This window comes from Schistocerca americana, chromosome 3 (genome assembly GCF_021461395.2).
Source record: "Schistocerca americana isolate TAMUIC-IGC-003095 chromosome 3, iqSchAmer2.1, whole genome shotgun sequence".
NCBI classification, from domain to species: Eukaryota; Metazoa; Arthropoda; class Insecta; order Orthoptera; family Acrididae; genus Schistocerca; species Schistocerca americana.
This window is the reverse complement of record NC_060121.1, coordinates 130,912,392-130,935,074: the sequence shown is the minus strand read 5'-3', so window position 1 is coordinate 130,935,074 and position 22,683 is coordinate 130,912,392.

The window sequence follows — 22,683 nt, the reverse complement described above, 5'->3', positions numbered from 1 at the left end:
GGTTTCGCGGGAAATGTTAGGGGTGAAAAGAATTTTGAAACAGTTAATATGGAGTAGTTGATGAGTGTAATATTAAATTTTCGATCTGAATTTAAAACAGAGATAGGAACAATTAAAACTGAGATGGGAACAATGGAAACACGGTTAGGATCTGAATTAAAAACAGTGGCAACACGTTTAGAAACAGAGATGGAAACAATGGAAACACGATTAGACTCACGAATAGGGACATGTTTCAAAAATATGAAAGATGAATTAAAGAAAGAAATCGGAGAAGAAGTACAACCGATTTTGAATGCTCACAGTAATAGATTAATTGCAGTAGAGATTAGACAAAAGGAACAGGATAGAGAACAGGAAGAAAGAGATTGCGTGATAGTACAAAAATTTTCAGAGTTAAATTTACAACGTGCACACGATAAGGAAGAAATATTTGAGAGAATCGAGGAATCCGTACCAAATGACAGAATAAATAACCTAACACAACAATATGAACAGTTAACTACCAAATGTGTTAATACTGAAACCCGAGTCGCGACACTTACGGAAGACGTAAATAAACAGAAAGAACAAATAGGTGATTTATCGGAAAGAGTGGAGGAGATTTCAGATAAATTGACAAGTCTTAGTTTAAATGGGGACAGAGATTCAGATGATACAGCACCATTGCCATTTGCAGAAACCGAAGAGTACCAGAACATAAATAAACATGTTGAAAATCAGGGAAAGTTTAATGAACGCGTTAAAAGGGAAGTTGAGGCATTACGAAAGCAAGTCAAACAAATCGAAGGCGAAATTGTAGGAAAAGACAGTAGAAGAAATTTAGAATCACAGATAGCAGAGGGGTTTGAAGAAAGTAATTTGTTTCATGTACGGGATGCAACAAGAGAGCGCCAGGCGCGTGAATTTAACAATAATCGTCATTGTGACTGGGACAGACGCGGTAGGTCTTTGTCGCCACGAGGCGAAAACTTTGACTATAAACACTTTTTGACTGTTCGGAAATTTAAGATCTTCCGCAATTCTAAGAATGACATACATCCATGTGCATGGTTAGATCAATTTATGTACGCACTTCTACCAAATTGGCCACTAAGTCATAAACTGGAATTTATGTGTGGATATTTAGAAAACGAACCGGCGACGCGGATGCGCGCACTCATTAGAGATTGTAATAATCTGAATGATTTTTATCATGCATTTCTATCGGCATATTGGTCCGAAAACACACAAGACAGAGTCAAGCATAGTCTGATTATGCAGCGTAATTTTAAACAGTCTGAGTTCCGCACGCCGGCAGAATACTTTGAAGACATGATTCGAAAGAATCAGTTCCTGTCCAACCCTTATAGCCCGACTGAATTAATTCGCATTTGTTTAACTAAGCTGCCACAATCCATAAGACAAATTGCTTTAGCTGGAAGATGTAAAGACGACATCGAGACTTTTAAGACTTTGTTGCAAGAACTTGAGTATGACAACGACGACGGGACTTCTTGTAACATTTTCAGTAACAGTAATTACAATAGATTTTCAGAGAAAAGGGATAGTGATCGGAACGGGCGTTATATGGGTAACTTTGAGAATGACAGACGTAACAGACAGGACAATAGATACCAGCCTTATGACAATAACAGACGTTCTAACAGAAATTACACAGACAATTATAATAACGGTAATTCCTACCGGAATGATCAATCATACGGAAACAGTAATCGGTATCATCAAGACAGAAATTATTCATACAGTAATAGAAATTCTTACTACAGAAATAACCAGGGTAGTAGATACAACAATAATTTCAGAAGTGACAGTCGAAATTACACAAGAAGTAGTTATGCAGACAGACAGGAAAACAGAAACTTTAATAACAGACACAACCAAGAATTTGCATCTGACAGACAGGAGGGACCTAATTGGCATCCTCCACGTGACAGAACTTCAGAGAGACAAGTGCAAATAGTAGAAATTGATCCGCGAAATGACGCGAATAATCAAAGACGTGACGCAAACAATCGACAATGACTTGCAGCTTCGGCTTCTGGCAGCAATATAGACGGTTCAGAAAGTAATGACACTACGACTTTACACTACGTACGCCTGGAAGACATGAGAGACATTTTGCTAGACGAAAAGGAAAATAATGTAGACGCATTTTTACATCCTGTTATTGAAGTATGTGTGGGTAAGAATAAGTTCACTGCAGTTTTAGATTCTGGGAGCCCACTGAATGTCATTAGTGAATCAGTTTTTCGTATATGTGAAAGAACTATTGCCTGTCCTGTGTTACCTATTTCTAAAACTACAATTCGAGGAGCGATTTCTGGAAAAAGTGTGGAAGTCAAACAACAGATCAACTTAAATTTCATTTGTCAAGGATACGAATTTTCTGCTAATTTTATTATTGTTCCATTACTCAGTACACAAATTATATTAGGTATGGAGTTTCTTAACGCACATAAGGCAATTTTGAACTTTAAAGAAGGAAGTGTGAATTTGACTGTTGCCGGAATGCCGAAATGTTTGAAATTTTTCGAGTGTTTAACAAGATCTGAGTCAGATACAAAATGTTTAAGGTTTCTTACTTCTGATGTTTTCGTTGAGCATTATGACGACAACGTGTTCATTCATGACAATGACAATAGATACAGGGACGCGATGGATGATATAATTAATAGCGAAGAATTAATTAATGAAAAGGTTAAGAAAGCTGAAGTGCCAGATGACGTTGCAAGAGAAGAGTTGCGCCACATTTGTACTTCACATGCTACAGTATTTAGTCATCACACAGGGACTATACAAGGCCTACAATATTTATTTAAAGTAAAAGAACACACACCATTTCGCGGGAAAACGTACGCTATTCCTTTGGCTTACAGAGACAAGGTTAAGAATGAACTTCAATACATGTTAGATCAGGGCATTATTGAGCCAGCAGTCAGTCCTTATACCAGCCCATTACACGTTGTTCTTAAAAAGGATGGGTCAATTCGTTTGGTTCTGGATTCCAGACAGATAAATAATATCATCATTCCTGAAACTGACCGCCCACAAAATTTAGATGAACTTCTTCAACATTTCCATGAAATTAAAGTTTTATCGACGATTGATATGCGCGCAAGTTTTTGGCGAATAGAACTTCACCCTGATTGTAGAAAATATACTGCCTTTTTAGCCTTTGGTAACTGTTACCAGTTTCGGAAATTACCATTTGGACTTACTGTATCTTCAGCAGCATTCATTCGCAGCTTAAATGAAATTTTACCTGTTTATCTTCGTGACAACATTACTTCTTATGTTGACGATATTCTTATTGCGAAACGTTCTTGGAGTGAGCACAACAAAATTTTGGATTCATTGTTACGTATTTTTGCAAGAGTTGGCATTACGGTGAACTTAGAAAAATCTGAATTTGGTCGTTCTCAGGTGAAATTTCTCGGTCACATTATTTCTACAGAAGGTATTCTTCCTGATCCAGAAAAACTTGACGCTATTCGTAATTATGCTGTTCCTATCACAAAACGTGATGTTCGTAGTTTCCTTGGTGTCTGTAATTTTCTTAGACGCTTTGTTAAATTGGACGATTTGGCCACACCTCGTTTATGTGAACTATCTGGAAAGAAATCTAATTGGTGTTGGGATGAGGAAGCTCAGTCAGAATTTGAACAACTCCGTGATGCTTTAGTTGCTGCTCCACTTCTTTCACATCCGGATTTATCTAAAGAATTTTGTTTGGCAACGGACTCATCATACAAGGGCCTAGGGGCACACTTATTTCAAGAGATAGAAGAAGACGGCGTTGTAGTACAGAAAACTATTGCATTTGGAAGTCGTGTTCTTTCTAAATCAGAAAAGAATTATTCGATTACGGAACTTGAAGCTTTGGCTGTTGTTTGGGCTTTTACAAAATTTCGGACATTTTTGTTTGGCAGACATACTAAGGTTTACACCGATCATCGAGCTCTGGAATTTCTTATGTCAACAAAATTAACTCACGGCAGATTGTCACGATGGGCGCTGTACCTACAGGAATTTGACTTTAGTATTGTTTACACACAGGGTTCTTCAAATATTGTTGCTGATGCTTTATCACGTGCACCTATGGGTTTGAAACAAAGTGCTGAAGAGGACTGCATAGAAACCAATTATTGCTTGATGTATATTCAAGGTGTTGCGTTTGAGAACTTTATTTCGTCTTCGCTCCAGGACATCGCTAAGGAGCAAAATAAGGATCCAATCTGGAAGGACATTAAGGAGAAGTGGAGGAGAAAGGAAAGCGTAGCGATTAGACAGCATTATTTAGTCCGCAATGACATTCTTTTTAAACGAAAATCGGTCGACAACTCTGTTTGGTTAGTTTGTATTCCTGATGAGTGGGTTAATAAGCTGATTTGGTATACGCATTTCAGTTATGCACACTTTGGTCCCAGAAAATCCTTTCATAAATTACGGGAAAATTGCTACTTCAGTAATATGGAAAAACGTATTCGATCTATTCTGGCTAAATGCAAACTATGTCAAAAGGCTAAGCCGCCAACAATTTCTCACAGAGCACCGTTGTTTCCTATCATTCCAGCGAAATTAAAGGACATGGCTGCAGTTGATTTGTTCGGTCCAGTGGTTCGTTCTACTAATGGTTTTGCGTACATTTTCGTAGCAGTGGAGTTGACATCAAAATATGTGTGTTTTACACCGTTACGCAAAGCAACAGCTCATTCAGTATCTAACGCTTTCATAAAAAATTTTCTTAAAGAAGTGGGTCATGTTGATAAGGTTATATCAGATAATGGATCACAGTTTCGTTCTAAAATTTGGCTTCGTACTCTACGGCGTCGTAAAATTAAACCAATTTTCATTTCACTTTTTCACCCCCAATCTAACACTTCAGAGAGATGGATGAAGGAAATCAATAAATTGTGTCGTCTTTATTGTCATCAGAATCACAGAACGTGGGATCAGTATCTTCATATTTTTCAAAACATTCTGAATGAACTCCCTAATGATTCAACTTCTTTACCGCCTATATTGATATTAAAAAACAAAACACCGACAAATCGCATATCTGAAATCGTTCCTTTTCCGCCTTCGCGGAAACTGCGGCATTCTGAAGTTGTGAACCTGGCTCTGCAAAATATTGCATCTGCGGCTGCTAGAAGAGAGAAATCAGCTAAGCGTCCTGGTCGTTTAAAAACTTTTTCAGTTGGTCAAAAAGTGTTAATTAAGTCTCATCGTTTGTCTCACAAAGGAAAAGGCTTGTGTCGCAAATTTTTTCTGCTTTATAACGGTCCATATAGAATTCGCAAAATTATTCATGATAACGCTGTCGAAGTAGAAACTCTTAAATCACGACGCTCTAAGGGAATACATCATATATCTAACGTTAAAATTTTTGTGGAATGACGTACTTTAGAGAAACTAACAGCTACATGTAAACACGCAGAGAATACAAGGATACCGCGCTGTGTTTTGGCGGCGGCATATACTCAAAGCAACAGTCAAGTCTGCGCGCCGCACAAGGCAGTCGTTGACCGCAAACAATTACTTCCTACGTCATGCGCCTACAGCTGATCGAGCGCTCAGTGCGAATGCACTGACAGCCGTAAACAAATACACAGTTTAATTTCTCCGATTAAATTCAGTATAAAGCTATAGTGACTTGATGAATTATGTTATTAACGTTCAGTATTTTTCAGGATACGGTTGTATAAAATATTTAAAAACTTCAGGTAAATTCTGTGTGTCTCCGGCGTTAAGAGGACTTGCTATCGAGAAAATTTCAGAAAGAATGTAATTTCCAAGAAGAAACTAATAAACTAAAAAGGTAACTATTAACTGTGTTCATTTTTCAGGTAACATATTTCCATTTAGGTACGTACTTTAGACGTAATTTGCTGCTCGCGATTACGTGATTCATACTTTGTGCTAAATTTCATGTTTTATGAATTTACTTGTGAAGCGACGTGCTTGCGTACATTTGCTGATGTTTGACAATGATTATTAATGAACTGGGTTGTAACTTGTGTATATTATGCATCGCTTGGCTGCACTGCTTTTTCACTGATGTCATATTTATTTTATTATGTGCCTGCTGTGCTTATTTATTTAAATTATAATTGTCACCTGATTAATTGTGCTGATGTGGTTATGTATGTAAGTTATACTTTGTGATTTATCTGCTTGCGCCTTCATGTTTACTTATTAAGATGACATATGAACATTTATTTACTTATGCTGATATGATGCTAATGACCTGTTTATTACGTAAGAAATATGTTTACTGCTATGCGTATGGATTGCATATTTATAAATTTCTGTTGGTCGTCACAACTACTCTTTAATTTGGTATATAGCAATGCTGATGTACAGTGTACGAACATAGAATTTAGGTTACACTATGGTATAGGTTACAGATTGTTCGCTTGGCAGAGCCTCGTTGTAAGAATTGTGCTGCATCCACTTGTTGACATTCTGTTCACTACTGGTATATTTACTCGCTATTGCATGTTTTGCTTACGCTCAGTGCCTTATATTTTTAAGATAAGAAAATGAACTGCTATAATCCGACGAACGACATTAGTACAAGAAACTTCATAGAAGTCACATGAGCTGAGGTTTTATGAAGCTGTATAAATTTATGCTAATAGGAAGGAAGCTAACGACATGACATACCAAAACTAGGTTAAGACCATTGACAGTTATTACACTGCATTTTTCGTGAGCAATTGAAATAGGAAGTGACACTTGACACAAGAAATACTCCACATGTTTGCTTCTGTTTGCCATGATTCTTGAAGTGGTGTACACACTGTGAAATATTATGATCATTCACACTCCGTAATCGTACTTAATTACTGAGAGTTATTCGAACTAAGTCTGTTAGAGGTCATGTATGCATTTCTTTGTTTATAATTCATAATGAGTAGAAGATTTGGGTCAGATGGATTACACAGAGGTTGTGTGTTGACAGTGTGTCTTCGGATTGTATGGGATGATGAGGTTTGCATTAGGATTTTATCTGTACTTGTTCGAGGAGACTGACTAGAGGAAAGAGTTGTTATGGAAGTGAAATGATATTGGCGTATTGAAGAGGTATTATTGAGGTATTATTGAGATTATGTGAAGTTGATGATTATTGGAGTTTTGGTGGACAAGAGGTAAGGTAAATGCTATTAATGATAAGGTTTATATGTATCGACGTAAGAGGTATTATTGAAGTATTGAGATTATGTGATGCTGATAATTATTGGAGTTTTGGTGTATAAGAGGTGAAGTAAGTGAGGTGCATATTTTTTTTGTTGGTCTATATGGAACAAGGAGGATGAAGATAGCAGACTAGAACACTAAAGTGGAAGGAAGATTGTCTACACACACTTTATTAAATCACTAAGCAGTATATAACTTTTTTTTTTTTTTTTTGGAGAGAGGAAGTATTTGCATATCTTGGCTCACTGACAGTTGTTCAGCAACCGTACATTTTGATCTGGCTTGGCAAACATTGGTCTTGACGTGATGACTATGACGTTGACTAACTATTATTGACTGTATACATTGCTGCCACTACTACTTGATACACAAGATGAACATCAAATTTTGACAGAATTGCATTTACACAGTTAACACTATTCAATTACACAGTAGTACTTAATGTGGATGAAAGATGAGTGAGTGTATTTTGTGTGTTTTCCTTTCCTAATCCTACCCATCTATCTCCTAAATATTATTTTATTTGTTTGTAGTGGCTTGCACTGACACCCATAAATATTATAGGTTTCCTGATATTTGAGTATTTGTAATAGTTAATATGACAATTATCTGACATCATTTGTGTGTTTGTTATGATTTGTATGTTTAGTGTAAAAGCATTTGTATGTGCATTCAAACTATTGTTCATGCCTGAACTGTCTGATTAGTGATAGTAAATATTATGGACTGTTACCTGCACTTTTTCAACATAATGGGTGCCACTTAGAGGTGATTAATTTCTGCTGATGAACTGTGTGATATGATAGTGAATAATATGGACTGTTACTTGTACTTTTTCTACATGATTGGTGCCACTAGGACATGTTTAATTTCTGCTAATAAACTCTGATGAACAGTGTGATCAGTGATAGTGAATATTATGGACTGCTCTCTGGACCTGCTCATCATTGCTAGGTGCAACTGATGGATGCTTCTGCTGAAATGATGTCACTTGTTGGTGTCTGCACCTGCTCAACATTACTGGGTGCACAGATGGAGCTACTTCTATGGAAATGATGTCACTTGTCGGTGTCTGCACCTACTCAACATTGCTGGGAGCCACTGTTAGAACTGTTTCTACTGAAATGATGTTACTTCTTGCTGTCTGCACCTACTCAACATTTCTAGGTGCCACTGATGGATTGCTTCTACTGAAATAATGTCACTTGTTGGTGTCTGCACCTATTCAACATTGCTGGGTGCCACTAATGAACTGCTTTTACTGAAATAATGTGACTTGTTGCTGTCTGCACCTGCTCATCATTGCTAGGTGCAACTGATGGACTGCTTCTACTGAAATAATGTCACTTGTTGCTGTGTGTACCTGCTCAACACTACTGGGTGCCACTGATGGACTGCTTCTACTGAAAAGATGTCATCTGTTGGTGTCTGCACCTGTTCAACATTGCTGGGTGCCACAGATGGAACTGTTTCTACTGAGATAATGTCACTTGTTGGTGTCTGCACCTGTTCAACATTACTGGGTGCCACTGATGAACTGTTTCCACTGAAATAATGTCACTGTTGCTGTCTGCACCTGCTCAACATTACTGGGTGCCACTGATGGACTGTTTTTTACTGAAATAATGTGACTTGTTGTTGTGTGTACCTGCTCAACTTTACTGGGTGCCACTGATGAACTGCTTCTACTGAAATAATGTCACATGTTGCTGTGTGTACCTGCTCAACACTACTGGGTGCCACTGATGAACTGCTTCTACTGAAATAATGTCACTTGTTGCTGTGTGTACCTGCTCAACATTACTGGGTGCCACTGATGGACTGTTTTTTACTGAAATAATGTGACTTGTTGTTGTGTGTACCTGCCCAACACTACTGGGTGCCACAGATGGAACTGCTTTTACTAAAATGATGTCACTTGTTGGTGTTTGCACCTGTTGACCATTGCTGGGCTGGAATTATCAACTATTTTTTTTAATAATTAAAAGTATTTTATGTGAACTTTTGTATAAACTGATTTTTTGTGTATTGTGTGAACTATTATGTAAAGTCACATGTATGAAAAGAACTTGTATTGCTTACTGTATTTCATATATTAGGTTGTTGAAAGGTCAGTGCAAAGCCAAAATTTTATCTAATTATGTGATAGTTACGTATTAATATTATCTTTTATTATTTGTCTGTATTTTTGTGGACGAATTTGGTGTTATTTTCACCACCAATGCTGGCAAAAATACCATCAAATTCTGGCCCGTGGAGGAGGGGCATATGAAAGGTGGCTACACTGAGCCACAGCGCCAGAGATTGCGCCAAAGAGTATTATTCAGCCGCCTCCACTGGCAGTGCCTGTCGAGAGCTCGTAGTAGTCAGTGCCTGTCGAGGACTCGTGGTAGTCAGTGCGTGGGAGAGCTCGTAGTAGAGTGTTTGTTGAGATGTGCTAGTAGGCAGTGCTTGCTGAGACGTGATATTGGAGAGTTCTGGTTGAGATGTGGTAGTAGCGAGTCGGTGTGGAGAGATTGTAATGTTTAGAGTGCTTTTCATCAATATAAATTAAGGTAACAAACTACTTTTCTTTTTTTTCTCATTATTTCAATGTCCTGAATAATGCGTCATTACAGGTTCAGTCAACAAGCATCTGGCTTGTGTTCTTGTATTAGAGTGTAATTCTGCTTTCCTTACGCAATTATAGTACTTCTATTTTTTAGTTACTTCAGTATAAATGGTATTTAAAATTTCTTGTCTTGTTGAAGAAGAACCGTGCCAGATGTGTACTTTGAGTCACACTCCCACACACATAACAATTACACTTGTGCTTTGGTTTAGTAGGTTTTATAGTTGCTGGGGACTTAATTAATTAACTGTGTTAACGAAAATTTTCTTTCATTGTTTGTTGTTATTCTATGCAGTCAGATTGCGTACAAATACTTGTCAGGGCCAACCGTTTACGAGACACAGCGTAAGCGGACAGACAGCTACCAAAAACTAAAAATATTTGCATTTTATTTAATTAAGCCCCCATGCAACATTTTTAAAGTTGTGGTATTTTTTTTGAATCACCCTGTATAAAGATTATGGGAAAGAACTTGCTCCCCTTCTAGCAGTAATTACTTGAGCAAGAAAAGGTACCTAACGACTGGAGAAAGGCGCATGTAATTTCCCTTTTTAAGAAAGGCTGTAAGAGAGATCCGCACAATTATGGATCAATGTCGTAGACGTCAATCTGTTGTAGAATTATGGAACTTGTTTCATGCTCAAGAATTATGACGTTTTTGGAAAATGAACATCTCCTCTATAAAAACCAACATGGATTCCAAATACAGAGATCCTGCGAAACTCAGCTCGCTCTGTTCCTCCATGAGATCCACAGCACAGTGAACAATGGCGCTCAGACTGATACCGTGTTAACTGATTTCAGTAAATCATTTGACACCGTCCCGCATTGCCGGGTAAAGAAAAACATACGAGCTTACGGAGTTTCGGAGCAGACTTGCGATTGGATTCAAGAATTTCTTGCAGGCAGAACACATCATGTCGCTCTTGATGGAACAAAATCGACAGATGTAAATATGCGGAATACCACAGGGAAGTGTGATAGGACCGTTGCTGTTTACAATATATGTAAATGATCTAGTAAAAAGCGTCGGATGCTCTTTAAGGCCATTCGCAGATGATGCAGTTGTCTATACCAAAGCAGCAACGCCAGAAGACTTTGCACAACGACCTGCAGAGAATTGATGAATGGTGCAGCTTCTGGCGGTCGACCCTCAAGGTAAATAAGTGTAACATATTGCAAATGCATAGGAAAAGAAATCTCCTACTACACAGGTACACTATTGGTGATAAGCAGGTGGGGACAGCCTCTGCCTAAAATATCTAGGCGTAACTACCCAGAGAGACCTTAAGTGGAATCACCACATAAAAGAGATAACGGTAAGAGCAGATATCAGACTCAGATTCATCGGAAAAATCTTAAGGAAATGTAACTCATCGACGAAAGAAGTGATTTATAAGGCGCTTGTCCGCCAGATTCTTGAGAATTGTTCATCTATCTGGGATCCCTATCAGATAGGACTGGTAGAGGAGATAGAGAATATCCAACGAAGAGGGGCGCGTTTCTTCACGGGATCGTTTAGCTGGTGAGAGAGCGTTACGGAGATGCTAAACAAACTTCACTGGTAGACATTTCAAGAGAGGCGTCGTTTCATCAGAGAGAGAGTTACTGTTGAAATTTTGGGACAGCACTTTTCAGGAGAAGTTGGACAACATATTACTGCCCCCCACATACATCTCGAGTATTGACCACGAGCAGGAAATTCGAGAAATTAGAGCCAATACAGACGCACTATTCGCGAGTGACACAGGGTTGGAGGGATCAAATAGAGGTACCAAAAGTGCACTCCGCCACACACAATTAGGTGGCTTGCGGAGTACGATGTAGATGTAGAATCAGTGATGTATTTCGTTTCAAAGACAGACAGACAAACTACATTCAGTTGGTCATAATGTTTTGGCTCATCATTGTACATTCATTTGGAGTGATGCGAAGTTTATAAATGTATTTTCAGCGATTCGGAGTGTTACTCCTTTCTTTTGCACGTTTTTCCAAGTCATGACAAAATCTTCGTCATCTTCAGGCAAAGACTACGTATAGCAAACTCTTAGAAAAATTGCAGCAGCGTGACAACTCGGCTAATAACCCGGGAAGGTTTCGTTAACGTAATTCGCCGAGAAAAGCCGCATTCCCGGGACTTACGTGTTGTATTAAGCAGTCTGTTGGTAAAATACGTGCATCATATAGTGGCCGCCATTAATCCAATTGTATTCGACCAACCAGGAAAGAGTACGTGGATTTTCATTAATGAAGCATTCACACTAATTTTAATTCTGACAGATTGTTCGTGGCTGGCCTTACTTTACGTATCAATGCTCGTAGTGCTATATTCGAGAGTCATTGTGGGAGATGAATGTCAATAATTGTTTCAGTCTGAGTGAGTGTAATACTCAGTGAAATCTGGGAACGGTCAAAATTTTATGTTTGTAGTTATTCCAAGATTAAGCACTAGATATCATGTATTTATTTCGTTAGAAACGTATGAAGTTTCCTAAAATTTGTAATTTTATATTTTGGTTAAATTCTGCTTCACTTTGAAAGATATCTTGTTTTCATTATTAATATTTTTATGTGAACGTGGCCATTTGTCGAAGAAGCAATTCTAGGGACGATTTTGTTCGTTACACGTTTCCAATAAAATGTCGCTGTGGCGGAATTAAAAATTTTCCTGTGTAATACTCTGCAAGCCGTGTAACGGCGATGCGAAGATTGTTATTACTATTTTTTGTCTGTGCCTTTCCTCCTCACTCACCAATATAATGCGGAAGAAGCGAGGGTCGGTGTATTTCCATGGACGTCAAATGGTTCAAATGGCTCTGAGCACTATGGGACTTAACATCTATGGTCATCAGTCCCCTAGAACTTAGAACTACTTAAACCTAACTAACCTAAGGACATCACACAACACCCAGCCATCACGAGGCAGAGGAAATCCCTGACCCCGCCGGGAATCGAACCCGGGAACCCGAGCGTGGGAAGTGAGAACGCTACCGCACGACTACCAGCTGCGGGCCATGGACGTCGATATGTCCCGTTACTACCCTTTTTAATCCACTATTTCTGAGACAGTTATGGAACCGAGGACCAATTTATAATCAACTTACTATAGAGATTCATCACCTCAGCAGTTTGGTCCCTTAGGAATTCACACACATTTGAACATTTTGAACATAGATATTCGCAGCGTTTAACAACACCAAGTGAAATTCTTTCTCCCTACGTCTTATTAGTGGAAGGGTCCGCCCCCGATAGCTGAGTGGTCAGCGCGACAGACTGTGAATCCAAAGGGTCCAGGTTCGATTCCCGGCTGGGTCGGAGATTTTCTCCGCTTAGGGACTGGGTGTTGTGTTGTCCTAATTATAATAATTTCAACCCCATCGACGCGCAGGTCGCCGAAGTGGCGTCAAATCGAAAGCCCTGCACCAGGCGAACGGTCTACCCGACGGGAGGCTTTAGCCACACGACATTTCATTAGTGGAAGGGAATGCACTGTCGTCGCTAAATATTTGTTTCCAAATTCTCCACGAACTCTTTCTATGAAGTCTTTAGGCATTTGTGATAGTGGTCTGTTCAACCATTCACTGCACGCTTTCACAAACTGACTTGTATGCTAGAAGCGTGAACAACTTATTGATTCGAACAGTGCCTTGTGGCTGTAACTAAAATAGTGGACCGTAATTTTTATCTAGAAAACCGAACGAGCATCTGGACGCTGCACCAACTGCTGGGAAATCTGAAAGATTATAAAGAGCCCTTTCAGAAAAGTTCATTTCATGTTCACTCCTAAACTGCGATTTTCTTGAACCATATCAAAGTGACAGCTAGGAATCAGTTCATTAGCGTCCTTGCTCGTATACTACAATGTTTGTTTTTCGAAAGAGGGCAAATTGATACACACATCATGTGTTCTCTTCAACATCCGAGGATTAATGAGCTGCATTGTTAACTGAATCTCTCCCTGCAACGTCCAAATGCAGTCGATTTTGATTTTTGCATTCCAGATGTATTTTGCGGGGACTCAATAACAAAGCATAAAATCCTATTGTTTGCAATTGGATACGCTTTCCGCTTCGATGGAGGGAGATTATTATTCGGCAGTTAGTGAATTCACGCTCCACTTCATGCACGTAGATACATGCTGCAGCGTGCACGGACTGTTTAGTATGGATAGAGTTAGTGTGATCCTCCATCGTGTAGAGTTTAGATGTGTATATCAGTTATGAATGCCAGACAAGATTAGTAACCGTTTAGACATTAGGAGTCTGAATGTTCCCTGAAAGACTAGCGTTGCCGGAGAAATCATTGTGTGTGCTCGTTCATATTGTTTATGATGGGCTAAAAATGCTGTATGAACATGTAACCACTTTCTACACACTGATACAGTTATTATTGTATCGATATTCACTTCAGAACTAGTAACTGACGGGGCATGAGCTTGGACCTCATGTTACGCTACTCATTAACCGTAAAATCTCCACCTGCTCTAGGAACTTAGAATTGATTTATTCTGTGCCATTTAAACCCTGATACAGGGAAGAGGTTAATATGAAGATGGTATCTGTTCTTTCGGCCACGTCCGAAAGAACAGATACCATCTTCACATATTCATAGTTAGGGCTCGCCGGCCATTTGACCATCTTCTTCTGTGCTGATGCACAAACAGTGCCCGAACTCTTACGGTAATCGGCAGCAAAGCCGAGAATAATGAGTATAATGGGCAGAGGCACTATGAATACAGTGCGGGACAATAAGTTGCGAATGTGGGTCTCACGGGAGGCGTGCCAGAGATAAGTCCCTACAGTCGCACTATCCTCTGTGTCCTCGGTGGCTCAGATGGATAGAGCGTTTGCCATGCAAGCAGGAGGTCCCCGGTTCGAGTCCCGGTCGGATCACACATTTTCAACTGTTCCCGTTGGCTTATATCAACGCCTGTATGCAGCCAAGGGTATTCAATTCATTGTAATATTTCGAATTCATCAAGGCTCTATAATTTCGTACGAATGATTTATCATCAAGTAACGTTAAATGGCTCTGAGCACTATGCGACTTAACTTCTGAGGTCATCAGTCGTCTAGAACTTAGATCTAATTAAACCTAGCCTAAGGACATCACACACATCCATGCCCGAGGCAGGATTCGAACCTGCGACCGTAGCGGTCGCTCGGCTCCACACTGTAGCGCCTAGAACCGAACGGCCACTCCGGCCGGCAAGTGATGGTAACCTAAATTACGAAACACGTACTTTGTTACTAAGGAGAGCTGTCTACATGTGTCAGAAATCAATGCAGGCATTAGGATTTTCCTGTTGCCAGCTCAAACGACTGGCGGTACGGTACAGATTCCCACAATAACGCGTTATGCAGAATGTTTCACTGTCCTGCTGTAGTCTTGTAGGGGGTACCTACTAGATGGCTCAAATGGCTCTGAGCACTATGGGACTTTTCATCTGAGGTCATTGTACATACTAGATCAATTTTTGATAATGGCCGGCCGAAGTGGCCGATCGGTTGTAGGCGTTACAGTCTGGAACCGAGCGACCGCTACGGTCGCAGGTTCGAATCCTGCCTCGGGCATGGATGTGCGTAATGTCCTTAGGTTAGTTAGGTTTAAGTAGTTTTAAGTTCTAGGTGACTGATGACATCAGAAGTTAAGTCACATAGTGCTCAGAGCCATTTGAACCATTTTTTTTTTTTTTTATAATGATCCCATGTCCAGAAATGAACCGTTTGGGTGTAAAGTAATTATGGTTGACACCTTCACGAATGCCACATGCAAAACGCGCGGATGCTCTGTCATAGCGGAATCACATCTGCTGACGGAGCAATCGAGTATTCCGCCGTTCTGCACTGTGCGGCTGGCCTTACTGCTCAGTGACGAACTGACAAGTCAACAGAACGCTGAAGCAGTGATTGTAAACAGAGACCACGTTACCTCCTCAGGAGACGCATGACAGCACCCATTTCTCAGTTTGCGTGCGTACCGTGATGCGGGAGATTTGAAAGTGAGCCTGACTACAGTTTTATTTAACATTCAAACGTTGTATTTCCGTACATAGCTTCCTTATCAAAACTTTTTCTTCTATGTCCTCTCTACAACCTACAGAAGGCTTCAACAGAAACCGTGTAACACCCAAATGTAACTTCCCATTTCCACATTCCTAACTGGAGCGGCGTGCTCAGTTTTATCTGGAATACTTTCCCTGTAGCCCTATACCACACAGAGAAGTTATATGGAAAGAGGTCTGTTGTTCGGATGGCACATTCACCTTCATCTGAAACCATATTGCACAAATCACCTTACGTAGTACACCGAAACTGTACCGAAAGGTGTTTCCGGTGCGAACATCATTTCTCCCTTCCCTATTTCATTCACAAATGGTGCTTGGGAAGTAACACTCTCTTATTCCACGTATAACTCCTAAATCTTCTGATTTTCTCGTTATGGCCGCTTAGCGAGACGTGTGTGCGAGGAAGTACACTGAAGCGCCAAAGAAACTGGTATAGGCAAGGGTATTCAAATACAGGAATATGTAAACAGTCAGAATACGGCGATGCGGTCGGTAACGCCTATATTAGACAACTAGTGTCTGGCGCAGTTATTAGATGGGTTACTGCACCTGCAACGGTACATTATCAAGTTTGGAAAGTAGGAGACGAGATACTGGCAGAAGTAAAGCTGTGAGTACCGGGCGTGAGTCGTACTTCGGTAGCTCAGATGGTAGAGCACTTGCCCGCGAAAGGCAAGGGTCCCGAGTTCGAGTCTCGGTCAGGCACACACTTTTAATCTGCCAGGAAGTTTCAAGATCTAAGTGAGTTTGAACGTGGTGTTACAGTCGGCGCACGAGTGATGGGACATATTTCCGAGGTAGCGATGAATTGTGGATTTTCCCGTACCACAATTCCACAAGTGTACCGTGAATATCCAGAAAAAGATCCTGCAAGAACGGGACGAACGATGACTGAAGAGAATCGTTCAACGTGACAGAAGTACAACCCTTACTCAAATTATTGAGTTCAATGCTGGGCCACCAGCAAGTCTCAGCATGCTAACCATTCAACGAAACATCATCGATATGGGCTTTCTGAGCCGAAGGCCCTCTTGTGTACCCTTGATGACGGCACGACACAAAGCTTTACACTTCGGCCCTTCAACGCCGAAATCACACTGTTAACCACTCGAAACATGTTGCCTGGTCGTACGATTCTCGTTTCATATTGTATCGAGCGGATGGATGTGTACAGATACGGAGACAACGAATCCATGGACCCTCAATGTCAGCAGAGGACTTCAAATTAGCGGAGGCTCTGTAATGGTGTGGGGAACGTGCAGTTGGAGTGATATGGGACCCCTGATACGTGTAGATACGACTCTGACAGGTGACACGCACGTAAGCATCCTGCCTGTTCAGCTGCATCCATTCATGTTCATTGTGGATTCCGGCGGGCTTAAACATCTCCAGCACGACCACGCGACACCCAACACGTACAGAATTGCTACAGAATGGTTCCAGGAATACTTTTCTGAATTTTCTGAATTTAAACACTTCCGCTGGCCACCAGACTCTCCAGAAATAAACATTACTGAGTATATCTGGGATGCCTTACAACGTACTGTTCAGAAGTCCACCCCTCCGTACTCTTACGGATTTATGTACAGCCCTGCAGGATCCACGATGTCAGCTCCCTCCAGCACTACTTCAGACATTAGTCGAGTCAATGTCACGTCGTGCTGCGCCACTTATTCGTCATTGCGTGGGCCCTGCACGACATTACGCAGGTGTACCAGTTTCTTTGGCTCTTCAGTGTAATATGTTGCCCAATTTTCTTCCAAGTTACTTTCCACGGGAAACTTCTCCGGAACACACAATGCATCTCTTGTAGCATTTGACATTATGTTATTTTTGGGCATCTCCTTAATGGTCTCGCGCTTATAACGATGCTGTGACGAAACGCACCATTATTCGCTGAATCTGTTCTATTAATATAACGAACTACGCGACCCACACTGATGAACAATACACAAGAATTCTTTGAACGGATGTTTAATAAACAGTTTCTTTCCTGGGTGAATTACATTAAGTCCTCCTTAGGTTCTCTTTGACTTGACTGTAAGTGCAGTGCTTACATATGCTCTAATGTGTTCTTCCATTATAACTGTTTACACACTTTCTGTCAGCTAAAAGCATAGCAAAGGAAGCTAAGTATAACGTGTCTGCTATTCTGATTTACTGTTTTTTAGTAAGTTTAAAGTGTTACAATTTAAATCTGTAATTGTGCAATGCCTTTTTATACTTGTTTATACGATATAATTTGGTTGGAATGAAATTATAGTGAGAGAATCTGGGACATTCAACTTTAATCTTGATTGCTAAAATTCCCGAGTCTTTATCTTGTTACCATTTCGATGGGTACATTATTTTCGTAAGTCGTTTCATAATTTTATCTTTTATTGTTATTATTATCCGTTTCACAATGTGAGATTTTACATTTTGCGGTACCCCAAGATTATCCACCAAATTTGATTCTCATCTTCAATTTTTGTCTATTTATACATAAATTTTCTTCTTTATTTCTTCTCCTGATTGTGGTCTGAATTCCTTAAATCCATGTGGTGGGCGGCCTCCCTCTTCTCTTCCTTCCTGGTGGCTCCCATTCCATAATTATCTGTGGTAATCTCTACTTTGACATCCCTTTTGTATGTGCGTACCATAACAGACGTTTTTCGTCTATAAGATCTGCAATTAAATTTGTAACGTCCATTTCCATGACTTCATTTCTGATTCCTTCTCTCCTAGATATCCCTACATATCATCTCCAAAAGTCCATCTCCGTTGCCATAACAGATTCGATGGTAAAATGGAAATGAGCGTCTGGCGTCATTGGCCGGGAGGCCCCTTGCGGGGCAGGTCCGGCCGCCTTGGTGCAGGTCTTGTTACATTCGACGCCACATTGGGCGACCTGTGCGCCGTAAGAAAATCTCCAACCCAGCCGGGGATCGAACCCGGGCCCGCAGGACGGCAATCCGTCAAGCTGACCACTTTTTTTATTTTTTTTATTTTTTTTTAATCGTTGTATTTGGTTGCAGCGGGCGTCACTTGACATCCGTTCAAGTTCGTTTGTTGATCGTTCCTCTGGGCTTTTTTATTACAAAGACCAACCAGCTCTCTGACTGAACACGCTGGCTTACCGTGCCGGCATTTAATATTTGCGATTTAACTGTCCGTACTTCTGATCCGTATGTTATAATGCTTCTCACAACTATGTTGAAGAGTTTTCTTTTCCTTTTCAATCTGTTGGTCCCACAAAGTACCATTTATTGTTCCAAAAGCAAACTTCCCAACATTTATTCGCGAATTGATTTCCTTGTATTTTTTCCGTCTTATACGATATTGACTCCTAGATATTTCTACTCTTCAGTGTGTTTAATAGTTCCCATCCCTTCTTCCAGTGTCACATTTGATTTGTGTCACCTATTACCATATACTTCGTTTTATTCCTGTTGACCTGATGTCCATATTTCTTTATACTCCTCTATTAATTTCCTTGTAGTGTACACTATGTCTTTTTTATCTTGTGTCATAATTAGCTGGTCGTCAGGAAATTGTAAAGAATATACCGTAATATCATTTATTGTGATGCCCATGCTTTTACATTTCCTTTTCCAGTCTTCCAATGCATTTTTCGTATATATTTTGTAAAGTGTTCGTGACAGACTGCACGCTTGACGTTACCTTTTTGACTCTAAATCCAGTTGAGAGATAATTTTGTACTTCTATTCCTGCTATACAGTTTTCGTAAATATTCCGAAATGCTTTAATTGTGATAGAAGTAATATTAAACGCTTTTAAAGCTTTCCCTGACATATTACTGCTATTCCGTATTCCTGTCAGGTACATTTTTGTCTTTCACATGATGACATTTGGAGGAGTATTTTCTGCTGGACACTTGAGTTTACTTTAATTTTTTCTATTTTGTTACTGGAATCAGCAGCCTCAGTTCTTATTCATAGACCAAGTTTCAGTCTAGTCACGTGCATGAGATTGTAACATGGCGACGTGGCTTATATTTTTTTTTTCTTTTTCTCTGGGAGTCTGTGAAAAGTTCGTTGGGTTCCTTTTCCGCAAGTTTGACGAGAATAAGTCTCAACGGCAGAAGGCAGCATTATTGCCTTTATTAAAATCGAGCGCTTCGATTTGCCCTGATGTATTCCTTGCAGATCCTCCTAGAACCTTCTGGAAGTTCTCGCTGATTAGAAGCAACCGAAGGGCAAAAGTCACCCACATTTTTCAGCTCGTATGGTGGGCTAGTGTGACACACACTTTTTAAGCGGCGTTGAGGGGAGGTATGTTGCTGCTCCTCCAAAACGAGCTGATTGTGGACACTGCGTCTGGGGGAGGATGTGACATTTTTGCTCGAGAGACATTCGGACACGGGCAGTCGATAAGCACATGCGTTTCCAATGGAACGTGGTGTTAGATGCTTAGCATGCATGTATGTATGAAACCGGGGACCTAGAAACGACAGAGAGCCTTCGCCCCGCCCCAGCCCTCAGTGGTTCACAAACCCAAAGCAGGCCACCGCAGACCGTCGCTGCACATCGAACCCAGGGTTATTGTGCGGTTCAGCCCCCAACGGACCCACCGGGAACGTCTCATACGAGACGGGTGTAACCCCAAATGTTTGCGTGGTAGAATAATTATAGTGTACGCGTATGTGGAAATGGTGTTTGCGCAACAATCGCAGACACAGTGTAACTGAAGCGGAACAAGGGGAACCAACCCTCATTCGCCGAGGTGGATGGAAAACCGCCTTAAAAACCATCCACAGGCTGGCCAGCACACCGGACCTCGACACTAATCCATCGGGCGGATTCGTGCCGGGTAGCGGCACCCCTTCCCGCTCGGGAAGCAGAGCGCTACACCGCGCAGCGAGCCGGGCGGCCTTACACGCTAAGTAGGTCTGAGATTTCGGTTAGGCTGCGTTCATAACTGGTGGTACCAGCACTCTCAAGTGTAGGATTTTACTTCTTTTACTTTTATGTGTGCTCAGTTTTTTAGTGTGGAACTTATAATCATGAACTCGCATTGTTGTGTGGACTTGTTAATAAGTCGCGTGGTACCTATGAAGCTGGTGGTTGATTTTGCCCTAGTTCTCTTTCGCGATCTTCAGACGCAGCTAGGTTGCCGTATTACCAATTCTATTTATTGTAAATTCAGTACTGAGCGAAGTTCTGAATTTTCTCTTACCGTGGTACTGGACGCTACGGGGTCACCGGCCGTTCCAATTTTGATTCTAATCTCCCTAGCGGGGACCAAGCGCGGTGGCGCAACAGTTAGTACACTGGTCTCCCAGTCTGGAGAACGACGGTTGAAACCCGCATTCGGCCTTCCGGATTTATGTTTTCCGTTATTTCTCTAAGCCGCTCCAGGCAAATGCCTGGATGCTTCCTTTGAAAGGGCATGGCCGATATCCTTCCCCATCCTTGACTCAATGATGGCGTTTGATCCGTCTCTAATGATCTCAATGTCGACGGAACGTAAAATCTAGAATCGTAGGCCAACAAGGGAGGAAGGAGGAAATGGTGATTCGCTCAAGAGGCATTTCGTCAACAGACCAAAGATTACCCAAGGGATATTTAACTGAACAGGCCCGAATTAATGAGGCCGAAGTGACCTTGATGGCTCATGCTGAGCAGTATTAAAAGCAAGATTTAACCATGGGATAGAAAAGGCCCAGATTTTTTTTTTTTTTGACCTAGCATGAATTACTATCAATTCAGCCTGCAAATACCTATTCATGTGCTCAGTAAAGAATGGCTGGGGGTAGTAAGGAGTAGTGGTAACATGTCTAACACCATGATCTGAACAAAATCTTTGGAATTCCCTAGATGTAAAATGCCGGAGCATTATCGCTTTATACGGTGCTCACTGGTTCAAAGACAGCAATGATTTTGGTAAATTTCTGTACAGATTGCCCACTAGTGACCCAGCGACTGGCAACCAACCAGCTCAAATGGGAAAACTTGTCCACCACCACCAAGATTTGTGGGCTTCCAGCATTGCAACTTTATTCTTAAAATTATTTTTCAACCTTAAACATTGCGGCCTTCTGCCTTTAAAAGATTATGGTAATATACAGGGTGATTCAAAAAGAATACCACAACTTTCGGAATTTAAAACTCTGCAACGACAAAAGGCACAGCTAAGCACTATCTGTCGGCGAATTAAGGGAGCTATAAAGTTTCATTTAGTTGTACATTTGTTCGCCATTTCAGCCAATAAAGTTTTTGGTCCCTTTTTCTTCGAAGGTGCTACTGTAACTGGACTACAGTGTCTGGAGATGTTAGAGAATTGGCTGTTCCCTCAGCTCGAACAAGAGGCACAACAATTCATATTTCAGCAGGATGGAGCGCCACCACATTGGCACTTATCTGTCCGTAACTACCTGAACGTCAACTACCCGAGGCGATGGATCGGCCGCCAGGCAGCCCGTGACAGAGCACGTCATCACTGGCCTCCAAGAAGCCCTGATCTTAACCCCTGCGATTTTTTCTTATGGGGGTATGTTAAGGATATGGTGTTTCGGCCACCTCTCCCAGCCACCATTGATGATTTGAAACGAGAAATAACAGCAGCTATCCAAACTGTTACGCCTGATATGCTACAGAGAGTGTGGAACGAGTTGGAGTATCGGGTTGATATCGCTCGTGTGTCTGGAGGGGGCCATATTGAACATCTCTGAACTTGTTTTCGAGTGAAAAAAAACCTTTTTAAATACTCTTTGTAATGATGTATAACAGAAGGTTATATTATGTTTCTTTCATTAAATACACATTTTTAAAGTTGTGGTATTCTTTTTGAATCGCCCTGT